Here is a 13,000-nt window from a genome sequence, read left to right as displayed (position 1 = left end):
ACAAAATCACGAAAGTTTGTGTAAATGCGGGATGACTCCGCAAACGTGCTTAGCCTTAGAGAAGACCCAAGACACTGACCCAGCGAGAGATCTCACTCGAGCTTTAAATGAAAATATAGACGCGCAGATAATTACTCATTCTCCCAGAGTACCTGTCTGCTACTGAGGACTAGTTGTACGCTCCCATTAAAGTCACTGGAGCAGTGCTGGGAAGTGCTGGTACTCTCCCATTACAAGCACTGGAAGAGTGCTGAGAAGTGGTAGTAGTGTCCAATTGAAAGCACTAGAGCATAAGTGCTATGCCTCTCCCATTAAAATCACTGGAATAGTGCTGAGAAGTGCAGGTACTATCCAATTAAAAGCACTGGAGCAGTGCTGAGAAGTGCTGTACTCTCCCATTAAAAGCACTGTAGTGGTGCTGAGGATTGCTGTACTCTCTGTTTAAAAGCACTGGAGCAGTGCTGAGAAAGTGCTGCACTCTCCCATTAAAAATTACTGGTGCAGTGCAGAGAAGTGTTAGTACTATTCAATTAAAAGTACTGGGGTGGTGCTGAGAAGTTCTGTACTCTTTCGAAAAGCGGCAGTTCCCTCAGGAGTGACGTCCCTTCGATGCACACTTAAGTCAAATGTTCATCTCATTCATTCAATAAAGTTTCTTCAACAGTGTATTACATGCTTAATTCTGTTTTATTTCATGTTTCTTTGATGCGCGTTATTCCTTCATAAAGCTTTCAAAGCATTCATTGCGATTGTGCCCAATGCATTTCGGGCATGTGCCCTTCATCAGAGGACTTATTAGTCCTGTGAAATCATACAAGAGTGACATAGGTTCAATTAACTAGCAAGGCGCTATAGTTCTGATTACATGTCTTCACTTCATAAACAAATTAACATGCACAAGGGGGATTGGGAGGGCAGTACTTCAAGTAACCTACATATTCTCCAGCACCTGTGGATTCTGGTAAATGCTGGTGACAAATCGGGTGTATAACCGTATTAGATAATGTTCTCGAGTGCTTGCATGCAGGTGGGTTGTGATAAATATTCACAAGTGTTAGCGAATAAGTAACCAGTCTGAGAAACGTAATTATTTAGTCCATTACTGGTGCCGTTCACAGGATGCGTTCAGAGTGCAGTGATTAACCCTTTAGTGAGTAATAAGGCTAAGTGTGGCATGCCATTGTCACCGCAAGTGTCTGATATGAAATCTAACCTGTGGCGTTCGCTTGGTGTAACGCGTGTTTCTGCTAATCTTAGTCGGTTCTCAATCTGAGTTTGGAACAAAGATAACGACGTTAGTTTATGCTCGTGTTCCGTAGCTGGCGTGCTCACTTAACTAAATATGCTTAGCGTAATGGCTCACCGCTCTATGCGTTAAATTGGAGCGTGTTCGTTTTCAAGATCCGATCATAGTGTTTGTCGGAATACATGTGTTTCCTTCTATATTACCGGAGGGGATTGGTGCCTGCAGGGTCATGTGACTAATGTCGGTGAGAGACTCTTCCTGATAGGGGGTTGCTAAGCAACGTGACCACGGGCCCGGCTCGTTTTTTTATGTAAACGACAGTGTTGTCTAACTTTATTCTTCTAGCGTGTTTAACACTCTAATGTATGCAAGAGCGGGTAACACCTACTTGTGGTTGGTTACTGTTACGATCTTCCATACAGGTGAAGATGCTGGTAACAATGTGTCTTGCACTCTATTGTATGCAAGAGCGGGTAACATCTGCTTTTGGTTGGTTACTGAATCGAACTTCCATGCAGGTGAAGGTGCTGATGACAAAGCGAACGTAAAATACATTTACATAACAGTATGAATGAACGTATTGGAATGAAAATAGAACATTAAAATAAGAATGAAAAAACAAATAAAAAACAAAATGCTGTACTAAGTATCTAATTTCATATATGGCTTAACATATTTAACAACTGTATTTGAATGGTAATACCAGTTTAAGGGTAACAGCTGTATTCTACAAAAGGGGGTTATGATGGACGGAGCATCTGAATCAATCAAACACTCACACCCAGTCAAATGATATGGGTTTAATCCATCACCGTTCTTTAGCCCACTCTGCCACCCCAGTTCAGACATGGCTATATGCAAATCAGTCTGACCCTGTGCCTCATGGGAACAGTCCAGCCCGAACTGCCAAGCCATGTCTTCCCTGGACCGGAAACAAGCTTCCGAGGACCGGTTTCTGGCATTCCAGCCGTCTTCAGCCCGGCTTGCTTGAATCCAGTGGCAAAGTGAGCAAGGGACTCACGTCTGAGCATACTCTGCCACACTTGTGGCGGCCAAAAGCGGTACAAAAGGGGGTGGTGATGGACGGAGCATCTGAATCAATCAAACACTCACACCCAGTCAAATGATCTGGGTTTAATCCCTCACCGTTCTTTAGCCCACTCTGCCACCCCAGTTCAGACATGGCTATATGCAAATCAGTCTGACCCTGTGCCTCATGGGAACAGTCCAGCCCGAACTGCCAAGCCATGTCTTCCCTGGACCGGATTCAAGCTTCCTAGGACCAGTTTCTGGCATTACAGCCGTCTTCAGCATGCTTGCTTGAATCCAGTGGCAAAGTGAGCAAGGGACTGATGTCTGAGCATACCCTGCCAACTTGTGGCGAACAAAGCGGTACAAAAGGGGGTGGTGATGGAAGGAGCATCTGAACCAATCAAACACTTACACCCAGTCATAGATCTGGATTCAATCCATCACCGTTATTTAGCACTTCGTCCACCAGTCTAGGGTGCTCATACTCGGAACATATATGCTAATGTATACGTGTAATGATGATACACGTTTCCCATCACCCCATTTGCAGTTTTTCTTTTCTTATATCAGGCTTTCTTCTTCTTGTGGAGAGCCGGTGGAAAATAGCACGGTTTGATACCAAGAAATGCGTACTTTGTATTGGTGACACCAGGATAGTTAGCACACAGTAGGCAGAATGTAACAATATGGCTAGCGTAGGCGCAGAAGACTGCTGTCTTAAAATTAAAAACGATTAACTATCTGCCTGTTGTTGCTTTTGTTATAATTATCCACAAACACAGGATAACACTGTTTAGAAGCTAAAGATCTATTTGATGGTCAAATGCCATAACGAACACTGTTACACGTTTCAAGCTTCAATGCTTCAAGAACAGGCACAGCACAGGCAGCGGCATTGTAAGAGTTACTTACATGATGAGACTGTGGGTAGGTTAAAATGAATGTTGGGGTGCAGTGCAGAGGCAGTGGTAATAAAACCATCATAAAACTGAAGCTCTTTTACAACCGGTATCTCTGAAGTGTTGTGTCTTATTCTACATACTGGAGAACCGCAGCCTTAAGGCCCGGTGGCGCAGGGTACACCTAAATCCCCGGGATTCACCTGCCTTGTCAAAACAGAGACACAGACTCTTTGTCTGGCGTAGAAGATGGTATTTATTAGCTGCAGCTAGTACAGTGGTCTTAGAAGTCGTCAATACAACGAGGTTCAAAAGAGACTGCCACTTAACTCTGTGGCGCACAGGTTTATATATCATACAGCACAATGCAAAAATGCAATCACACACGAGCATGAGCTATAGGCAAATGTTATAGACAATACTTTAAGTCCAAAACAACTCAAGTTCCCGAGTATGTTTGTCACTCGACCCCTTAAGCAAATCACAAGTGAATCCACACAATTCAGTTCACTAGCAGAGAAAACACAGCTGTGTGTCGTAGGACAGTCGAGAAACAGGAGAATGCATGAGATGTGTAGCGAAGGACAGCAGATAAGATAACGTAAAGGAAACAATGGTGTGAAATGACATGTAGTCCGGACGGGGATTAATCAGCTCAGGCAGGAATTAGTGTACTCGGCCAGACCCTGACACTCGTTAGTAAACATAAGTAAAGAAGCCACCTGACACGCAAAGGCAGAAACGACAACAACATTGCGTTCACCGAGCTGCCTGAGTGAGGGCAACACAAAATGGTGGCGATCTCAAAATGGAGGCTGAGCACAAACAAATTTGTAATTTACAAAACCTCAATACTCCTCTCAGGGAATTGTGCCAAGTACACAAACTTCCATCGGGAATTCTACTAAATTGTTCCAAACCTCATCAGGAGCAAGAATGCTACTTTGAAATACCACGGATGGCACCCTGTCTCCTGATCTAGTGGCTGTCTGTAGTATATGGTGTCTGGAGGCTTCATCGAGAGTATTGTGACTGTTATCACAGTCACATCTTGCATTTTGTATCAAGTTCTAGTGCAACATCTGAAGTTTTTTCTCTTGTTTTTAGGCCATCACTGTCGTAAAGCGTCCAGAGCTGCAGATGTAATCTTGTTACCAAAATCAGGCTGAAAGATGGCGTCTAGTCGTCGATGTCTCTCCTGGTACATTGAATTACTTTAGGAGGCCACATTTACAGTGTTGTGTTTAGTTGTGGTCAATACATGAGGAGTGTTATTTTTAGTTTTGGACCCAAACCTGGAGATTGTCCCTATTTCTGGATGCTGCACTCTGGGTGTTCTGTTTTGAAGCCTTTGTCTGCAATATTGTGTCCATTTCTCGATGCCTGACTTAGAGTTTTGATCCAACTCTTTGAATGTTGGCATACCTACCACATCTTTCATACTGAGCCCCTTCTCTAGGCCTCTCTAGGGCATTGTGTTCAATTATGGCGGCCGCGTTTTCTTGTGCGCATCTCTGGTGGCCCCTTCATGGGGTCTGTGCCCAATTTTGGGGCCTCATCTGGAGTAATGCAACAATTTCTGGAAGCCACATCTGAAGCACTGAATACACTTCTATTGATATCTTGCATTTTGTATAGTGTTTCATACTGTAGAACTGCTGTATACAAATGCTGCTTGTATTTGCACAGAAACCTTTTTCAGGACAATGCAGACCTTTTTTTTAAGATGCATTTTTGTAAAAATGATTTCTTTTTCTGTGAGGTTGCTTTATTATGCGCTCAGGCTAAACTCTAATCAATGACACGTCCCAATCGAAAAAGGTCAACATTCATCTTTCAAATATGCTTCCCGTTGTTAATAGCCTGGACAGAGACGGTCGTCCCTTCAAGTGCATCCCAGTGCCCGAGGAAGTGCTTGAAACGTACTAGTAAAAAGTACAGCAGTCCTGCTGGGAAGCTTCAGTCCTGCAGAGAAGCGTCAGTCCTGCTGGGAAGAGACAGTCCTTCTGAGAAGGGTCAGTCCTGCAGAGAAGTGTCAGTCCTGCTGGGAAGCGTCAGTACTGCTGGGAAGCGTCAGTCCTGCTGAGAAGCATCAGTCCTGCTGGGAAGTGCCAGTCCTGCTGAGAAGCGTCAGTCCTGCTGGGAAGCGTAAGTCCTGCTGGGAAGCGTCAGTCCTGCTGGGAAGCGTCAGTCCTGAGAAGCGTCAGTCCTGCTGAGAAGCGTCAGTCCTGCAGGAAAGCGTCAGTCCTGGGAAGCGTCAGTCCTGCTGGGAAGCGTCAGTCCTGCAGGGAAGCGTCAGTCCTGAGAAGCGTCTGTCCTCTCTTCTTGAAAGGAGCTGTACCAGTCGGGTGCACAGACCATGGGAGGAGGTGGTTTGTGGCAGTGGGTGGATGCTGGGAGGGGGGCACTGTGGGAGGGGGTCCAGCTCATGCCAGATCAGTAATCAGTCAGTCCGGGGAAGTTGTCAGTCAGTTACCTCCATCTCATACCTGCGGTCATCATTCTAAGTGAAATTTTGAGTATTAATGTCCCCCAGTCTACTGCGTGTGATCTGTGTCGCCTCTCACCATACACGAAGGGCCGATGGTTCATTGGCAGGGGCGGATTGGCACTGCGGGCACTCGGGCATGGGCCGAAGGGCCGGTGTCCCAGTGCCCTCTGTGGGCCGTTTTTTTCTCCCCTTTCCCAGTGCTCTCTGTGGACTGGGAAAGGGGAGGAAAAAAAACGCCCACAGAGGGCACTAGGACAAAGACACAAAGGAAAGCAGCTTCGCTGGTCGTCCATACAGCGATTATCAGCTGTGGCCTCCTTCACCCCCTGCCCTGCACAGCAATCACGCTGAGGGTGGCTGGGGAGGGGTGATTGTGTGGCCAGAATCGGCCTCACTGGGGGCCAGGTGTTGCTCAGTCCTTTGACCCATTTTCACATCGGTCCACGCAGCACATAAACAGTGTTTGTTTTAACGCCTCGCCCGGAGCCCTTCACATGCAGGGCATAGTGGGCGAGGAGGAGAGCAAGAATGGGTCTCGCAGTGGGGGCCAGGTGATGTTTGGAAGGAGCACCTCTTCACCTCAGCCTCCCCCTGGCTACCATGGATGACCCAGCAGCTTTACTGCTTTACTATCCTTACTGCACGATTAACCACTTTCCTACAGGCCTTAAATGAGATTGTGCAGCACAGGCTGAGAAGTTAAGCATTTGTGACCACAATCTGTGGACTGTCTCGTCGTAGAATGACCCTGGTGATAGCAGCTTTTTTGTGTTACCCTGCTAGGACATTACCCTGAGTCCCTGGAGGGCTGGGGAGGGCTGCGTAATTTACTAATAGCAGGTCCTCGCTGCTGTTCAGGTGCTCCTGCGCTGGAGGGCTGAGTAGGTTAGCAATAGCAGGGTCCTCGCTGCTTTTCAGGTGCTCCTGCGCTGGAGGGATAGAATAATTTTGCAATAGAAAGGGGCCTGCCTGTTTTATTAGTTGCTCAGCTTTCAGGCCATTATCACCTTGGCCCTGTGTCCTTCACAAGAACAGTATCCTCCCACTTACATTCCTTGTGTGTGCATTGGCATATATGGCCTGATGCGAGTTGCAGAGATGGGGAATCATGTTTGAGTCCCAGCGTCTGCTCAACACCCTGTGATTCTGGGCAGATCACTTCATCACCCAGGCCCTTAAATAAAAAATCAGATCTTGAGTACTGTAATTGGTGCTCATGAATAGAACTCAGGTCTGGTTTTCTAATGTTGTGGATTTCTGATTTATGTGATTAGAGTCAAGGACAAAGCTGGTTGGGAAAGAGTATCTAACAACACTGTGCAGGGCGTTAAGACTGCAAGTAAGTATTCGGATTTCAGAACTACAGTGCTCCTAGTCTTTACAAATGTTACTGGCTTATAAAGCTTTAAAATGCTTAATTTATTAAATATTTCTCTACAAATTAGACCTCAAAGAGTAACTAAATGATATTTCATGGAAGGGCACACCCCTTGAATGTAGGGCACGCCCCTTGAATGTGGGCCACGTGTCTTGAATGTGGGCCACGCCCCGTGAATGTGGGCCACGCCCCGCAAATGTGGGCCACTTTTTTCCTCAGTGCCCAGGCCAAATTGTGATCCCATTCCAACCCTGTTCATTGGTGCTTGTCTCTGTTCAGCACAGAAAGCATTGTCTTTCCATCGCCTGCGGATGTCAGTGCTGTCCCTTCTCAATATTTCCGGCATCGGCTGTACAGTGCAGCATCTTTGTTTAAGCCAGGGTCAGGTACAGCCCGGGTGGTTTAGCGTTGACTACAACTAAAGATTCAGCCCTGAAATGGTCAAGTTTGATCCTCTTCTGTATGTTATATGTACTATCGAAGCATCAATGGTTTACAGACAGAACAGAACCTGTCATACTACATGTGAATTCATAGCTGCTCTCTCCATGTGAAGCATTGGTGCTGTACTGTGCTCTTATAAGCCTCATGCACAGACTCCAATTCAATACGGACAATATCTCATTGAGGCTACTGTCATATTGTTGAGTACATGTTCAAAACGCAGTGCACGTCGGACAGCAAAGCATTGGTGGTTCAGTGGTAGAATTCTCGCCTGCCACGCGGGAGGCCCGGGTTCGATTCCCGGCCAATGCAGCTAACTTTTTTTTATTGCGCTTAGGAGAAACTATTTATTTACTAATTACAAAGTATTGGGAATTGTCTTAGAACTTTAATGTACAGTTGGGCTATACGATTTGGAAATATTGCATCTAGGTTCCCGTTTCTTTGAAAGGGTTTTAGCTGCTTGGAATAATCTCCTCAAAGTAGCTTTCGGGGCGAAAGTCCATTCTCCAAGCCACGTGTCGGGTTTCAATGTGTAAAGCACAGCGCAGCACCTCGCAGATTTTTCTTCCCCTAGACCCCGTCTCTTACTGAGATGACTGAACTCATTTTTGTAAGAAAAGTAACAAAATCTCGAAGGTTTGTGTAAACGCGGGATGACTCCGCAAACGTGCTTAGGCTGAGAGAGGACCCAAGACACTGACCCAGCGAGAGATCTCACTCGAGCGTTAATGTAAATATATAGACGCGCAGATAAGCACTCATTCTCCCAGAGTACCTGTCTGCTACCGAGGAGTGCTAGTACTCTCCCATTGAAGTCACTGGAGCAATGCTGCAAAGTGCTGTACTCTCCAATTTAAAGTACTCGAGACGTGCTGAGAAGTGCTGGTGCTGTCCAATTAAAAGCGCAGGAATGGTGCGGAGAAGTGCTGTACTCTCCCATTAAAGCCACTGCAGCAGTGCTGTGAAATGCTGCACTCTCTCATTATAAGCGCTAGAGCAGTGCTGCGAAGTGCTAGTACTATCTAATTCAAGCACTATCCAATTAAAGGAGCAATTCGCCTCTTGCTGAATGTTTTTATGCCCCCCCCCTCTCCTAGAAGTGTGCAGGTTTTTTTTTTTTTTTCATTTCAGTCATTTAAAAACAAAAAATGTGCTTCGGTGCCCGAACGACCAAGAGTTACAGTAAGTACATATCTGCTATTCGGCAAGCAGGGGTGACGCGGGTTAAAGGAGTTACGCGGAATCCTTTCTGCTTCGTCTCCCTGGTATATTATTGAAATATAGGAAAATGAAAAAATATTTAAACAAAATCAATAAAAAGCACTTGCGATCAAAAGCAAGAATTATCAAAATTGAAGACATGAATTTCAAAAATTTATTACGCCCAACGTGGGGCTCGAACCCACGCCCCTGAGATTAAGAGTCTCATGCTCTACCGACTGAGCTAGCCGGGCTTCTGGTACAAGATGGAAAAGCCGCCTTTTTTTTCTGTCTATGGAGTTGTGCACCTGCCTCGAAGGAGGGGTTTAATGCAGGTTTGCTTCATTTGTGTGGCATTCTCTTGCTACTGTCTCTTGCCCTTGGTTGTCAGGTTTACCTTTTCTCCAACACAGAGCACTAAAGGCCACTTAATGAGTGACATCTGGGTCTGACATTTGGCTTCTTGGACTTTCCACCTGTCCTCGTCTGTTTTTCCGTGTTTGTCTCCTTACTCTCTTTCTTCACCTCTCAGTTTTTCTCTTACTTTTACCCGCATCTGCTCGGATTTCAATGAAGGAGACGGTCGTCCTGACCAGTGTATAACAGGGAATCTCTAAACGATCCCTTTATAAGCCAACGTGGCTACCGGTGGTGCAGCCGATGCAGTGCACCGGGAACAGAGGTAGGAGGGATCCAACCATAAAAGCCCCTGAGAGGACCCATCTGTCTCTCTCATCCTGTTTCTTGCAGCCGCTCCCCCTTTCTTTCTGCATGCTTTCTCTCTCTCTCTCTCTTTCTCTCTCTCTCTCTCTCTCTCTCTCTCTCTCTCTCTCTTTCTCTCTCTCTCTCTCTCTCTCTCTCCCTTCTTCTGCTATCTCCCATGCTCTATTTCTGGTTCTCTATCCTCTGCCTTTTTTAGGTGTCTCATATAAGCCTTACCCTCTGATCCTTACTAAACACCAAAACCTACAGCTTAGTGATTTACAAAACCCTTTAGAAGTCAGAAATCATAGTTGCCAAGGAGCACATCCAGGCTGCTGTGCCCACTCCAGTGGAAGATCCACAGGGGACACTTGGCTGCAATGGTCAGAAGCCAGATTTTAGGTCTAGTGTCACATCTTCAGATGTTTAATAGACCTCTTGTACACAAATATTGCCAAAGCTAATAGGTCTAGCTTTCCTTTTTAGGCCTCGCCTGCAATAGATCATGTGCTCTGGCTTGTGAGAGAGATTGTATGCAACCAACCAAGGGGTTAGAAGCCCGGCCGCTACTTACCATTCGTTTGCTTCATTGTCACTCTGATCTGATGCCTCCTAATTGGGCAGTGGGTACTGGCTTCACTTCTTCTTTTGATTGGAGCACTGACCAAGGACCTTCCACTGATCACGCTGTGCTTGAGGTACTATCTTTCATCTTTTTGTTTTCTCCCTTCCACTCTCAGCTCCACTGTCTGTGCTGCTCCACCCCTCCTGCCCCAACCCCCTGTTGTCCACTTTCCTTCTTCCCCCATCCCACCTCATGTGCCTCATTCCCCTCCCAACCCCCACCGTCTAGTAGTCCATTTTACTCATCCCATTTCACAGAATAAAATCCACCAGATATTCTCTGAGTATATTTACAGTTTTAGAGATTTCAAATGATGAGTATTGTTGTCATCCCAGGCTTCCCCTTCTAAAACTCTTTACCGATTAGTTTAATCTTTTAGTGCTGACATTTACATCTGTGGAAATTTCAAACAAATCTTAGATTGAATATTTCAAGCATTGATCCAGAGGTTGCTGGGTTCGGTGATTTAAATTTGGTGACCCCCTTTCTATAAAATGCACAACTTGAAGCATTTTGTGTCTGCTATTCACTTGCAAAGCTGCCCTATTCTACATTTGTACCCTTCAGATGGCAGCACTGCAGATACGTTCAGGGAGAAAAGGTGCATTTTAGATGAGCGCAAAATGCATAGTGCCAATATCGGCAACACACCCAACCCGCAAACACAGCAATACCATAATAAAGAACAGACAAGACACATTGGATGTTGGGCAAAACCTTGTTGCAGTTTTATTTTGCATAAGAAATTTGCCACCATGGTGGGTCAACTTAAGGGCGATCCAAGGGCAGATAGCCCTTATGCTGCCTGCCCACCTGATGAGCCAAATTGCTCCGTGGCATAACCAATCAGTGCTAACCATTTTGGGGGATTACCCCTTACATCCTGTGGACCACCAGTCTACCAATTTACTCATGCCCCTTGAGCGGGCAGAGCGTATCCAGGCAAGCCCCTGGTTCCTCAGGTTTACATTTGCCCGAAGGACTAATGGGGCGCTGCCGTCATTCCTCCAGGGTCATGCCGTAAGGACTTCCTGGGGCTATTTGGCATTTACACCCTTCTTCTGCTCCTGAAGAGGGTATCCCTATGTACCATTCAGCCTCTGGATCACCCAGTAACTTCGTCACAGCTCTGGATGTGGCACCCATCATACCCAAGGCCCCCCACCAAGGCAGGCATTCTTACTTACACCCTGCTGATTCTAGGGCATCACCCAGGTCCAACAAAACAGGTCCAAGCCCGTACTAGACAAATGGACCCCCATCCACATCAAAACATCCATGCAGCAGCCAAGTCTGATCAATCCAGGAACCCCTCTGTTCCGTGAATTTTGCGCATGGCGCTGTTTGCCCTCCTGTACGGAATTTCATTTTTTTTAAAACATTTTTTTAATTGAGAATTTATATGGTACAAAAGAGAGAAACAATGTACAGAAGAATCAAATGAATAATACAGCAAATCTTCAAAATGTTAGAAAATTACGTCATATTACAAAACAGTTCATAAAAAACACCGCAGATAATCCATAAAAAGACATATATAAAAAAGCATATAAATAGCCATATAAATATGTATAAAGATAACTGACTAGGGAGGGGGGGGTCTTTTTAAGTATTTTAAGTATTTACAGGGGATCCATAAAATATATCCGGGGGAATTTTACAAAACATAAACATCGGGTCCTCACAAACCCAAACCTGATTAATTATAGCTGACCCTCCCTCCAGGCTTTCAGGGGAGCCCACACTTTACAACCAAAATCACGCAGTTTCCTACCCATGTGCAAATACAGTGTGGATTCAATATTATGGATTCCAAGAAGCCTAGTCAGCCACATTTGAAAGTTTGGGGCATTTGAGTCTTTCCAAGCCGCTGACAGCAGGATACCCAGTACAGCGACAGCTAGAAAGACTGATGCCTCTGTTTCACTATTATTAAGGCCGAGCTTACTATCGCTGCCGAAAATCATCACTGTCGGGATAGACTGATCTTGGAGGCTAGCAGCCCCTCCAGGAATTTCTCAATCTCGGTTTTGATTATGCTGAGCTTTCTCACAGTAAAAGAACATGTGCAAGAGATCCCCCGGCCCTTTCTGACACCTGGGGCAGTTACTATCCGTCCTCATACCCCAATCATGTAGCTTAGATGGTGTGTAGTACAGATTGAAGAGTGTTTTAAAATGCTGCACCTTCAGATTTGAGGACCGCAGTAACTGTTTATCCAGATATAGAGCTTTATCTAGATCCGCATCCGGGTCTTGCAATTTAACTGCCCAGGCGGCCTCATGCTTCTCGAGGTCGTCAGACACCCTTTCGATTAGGTCCTGATATATAACCCGGATCCTATTCCCACCTTTTACTAGATATTCCATTGTAGGGCAATGGGCGCTGATAGCTGCATCAGAACTAGCAGCTATAAGTGTTTGCGAAACCTGGAGATACTTAAAGCTTTGGCCGCTAGGTAGACCATACTTCTGTTGTATGGCGGCGAAGCTCATGATGCTACCGTTCTGCATTACGTCACCCACCGTCTGGATACCCTGCTGTTCCCAGAATTTCCATGCACCGTCCATACTTAAATTTGGAAAGTGACCTGATTTCCATAAAGGCGTGTGCATGTTAATTCTGGGAACATGTAGCCATTTCTGCAGTTTTTTCCACAAATCCCAGGTGCTTAAAGGAGCCTTATACCGGGTTTTCTTAAAAAATCTGCGGCCAGTTTTCCTCAGCAGTACACCCACGGCCTCCTTTCCCATCAATAGTTCATAAATTGATGGGATAACATATAGATCGGAGGATGGGTCTTGAGTATATCTTTCATTAGGTGCTGGTTCAAATAAAGTGGGCATCTGTGCCAGCAAACAGGCCCAGTGATAGAGCCTTATATTTGGGGCTCCTAAACCTCCGCGTTCCTGAGAGAGGGTCATGAATCTTGTTGATCGCCTGGTCTTACCATACTGCCACAAGAAGCTATTAGAAATAG

General features: G+C 45.7%; 1 non-coding gene across 1 annotated transcript; it reads left to right on the top strand.

The window, feature by feature from the left end:
- The first annotated feature begins 7,731 nt into the window (after nucleotides 1-7,731).
- TRNAG-GCC (transfer RNA glycine (anticodon GCC)) lies at nucleotides 7,732-7,802 on the top strand. The gene has a single exon. It is a non-coding gene; the product is annotated as a tRNA-Gly (tRNA).
- The last annotated feature ends 5,198 nt before the right edge of the window (nucleotides 7,803-13,000 follow it).

Source organism: Lissotriton vulgaris, chromosome 12 (assembly GCF_964263255.1).
Source record: "Lissotriton vulgaris chromosome 12, aLisVul1.2, whole genome shotgun sequence".
Taxonomy (NCBI): domain Eukaryota; kingdom Metazoa; phylum Chordata; class Amphibia; order Caudata; family Salamandridae; genus Lissotriton; species Lissotriton vulgaris.
The sequence above is the reverse complement of the archived record's forward strand: the minus strand, read 5'-3'. Positions and strand labels throughout refer to the sequence as shown.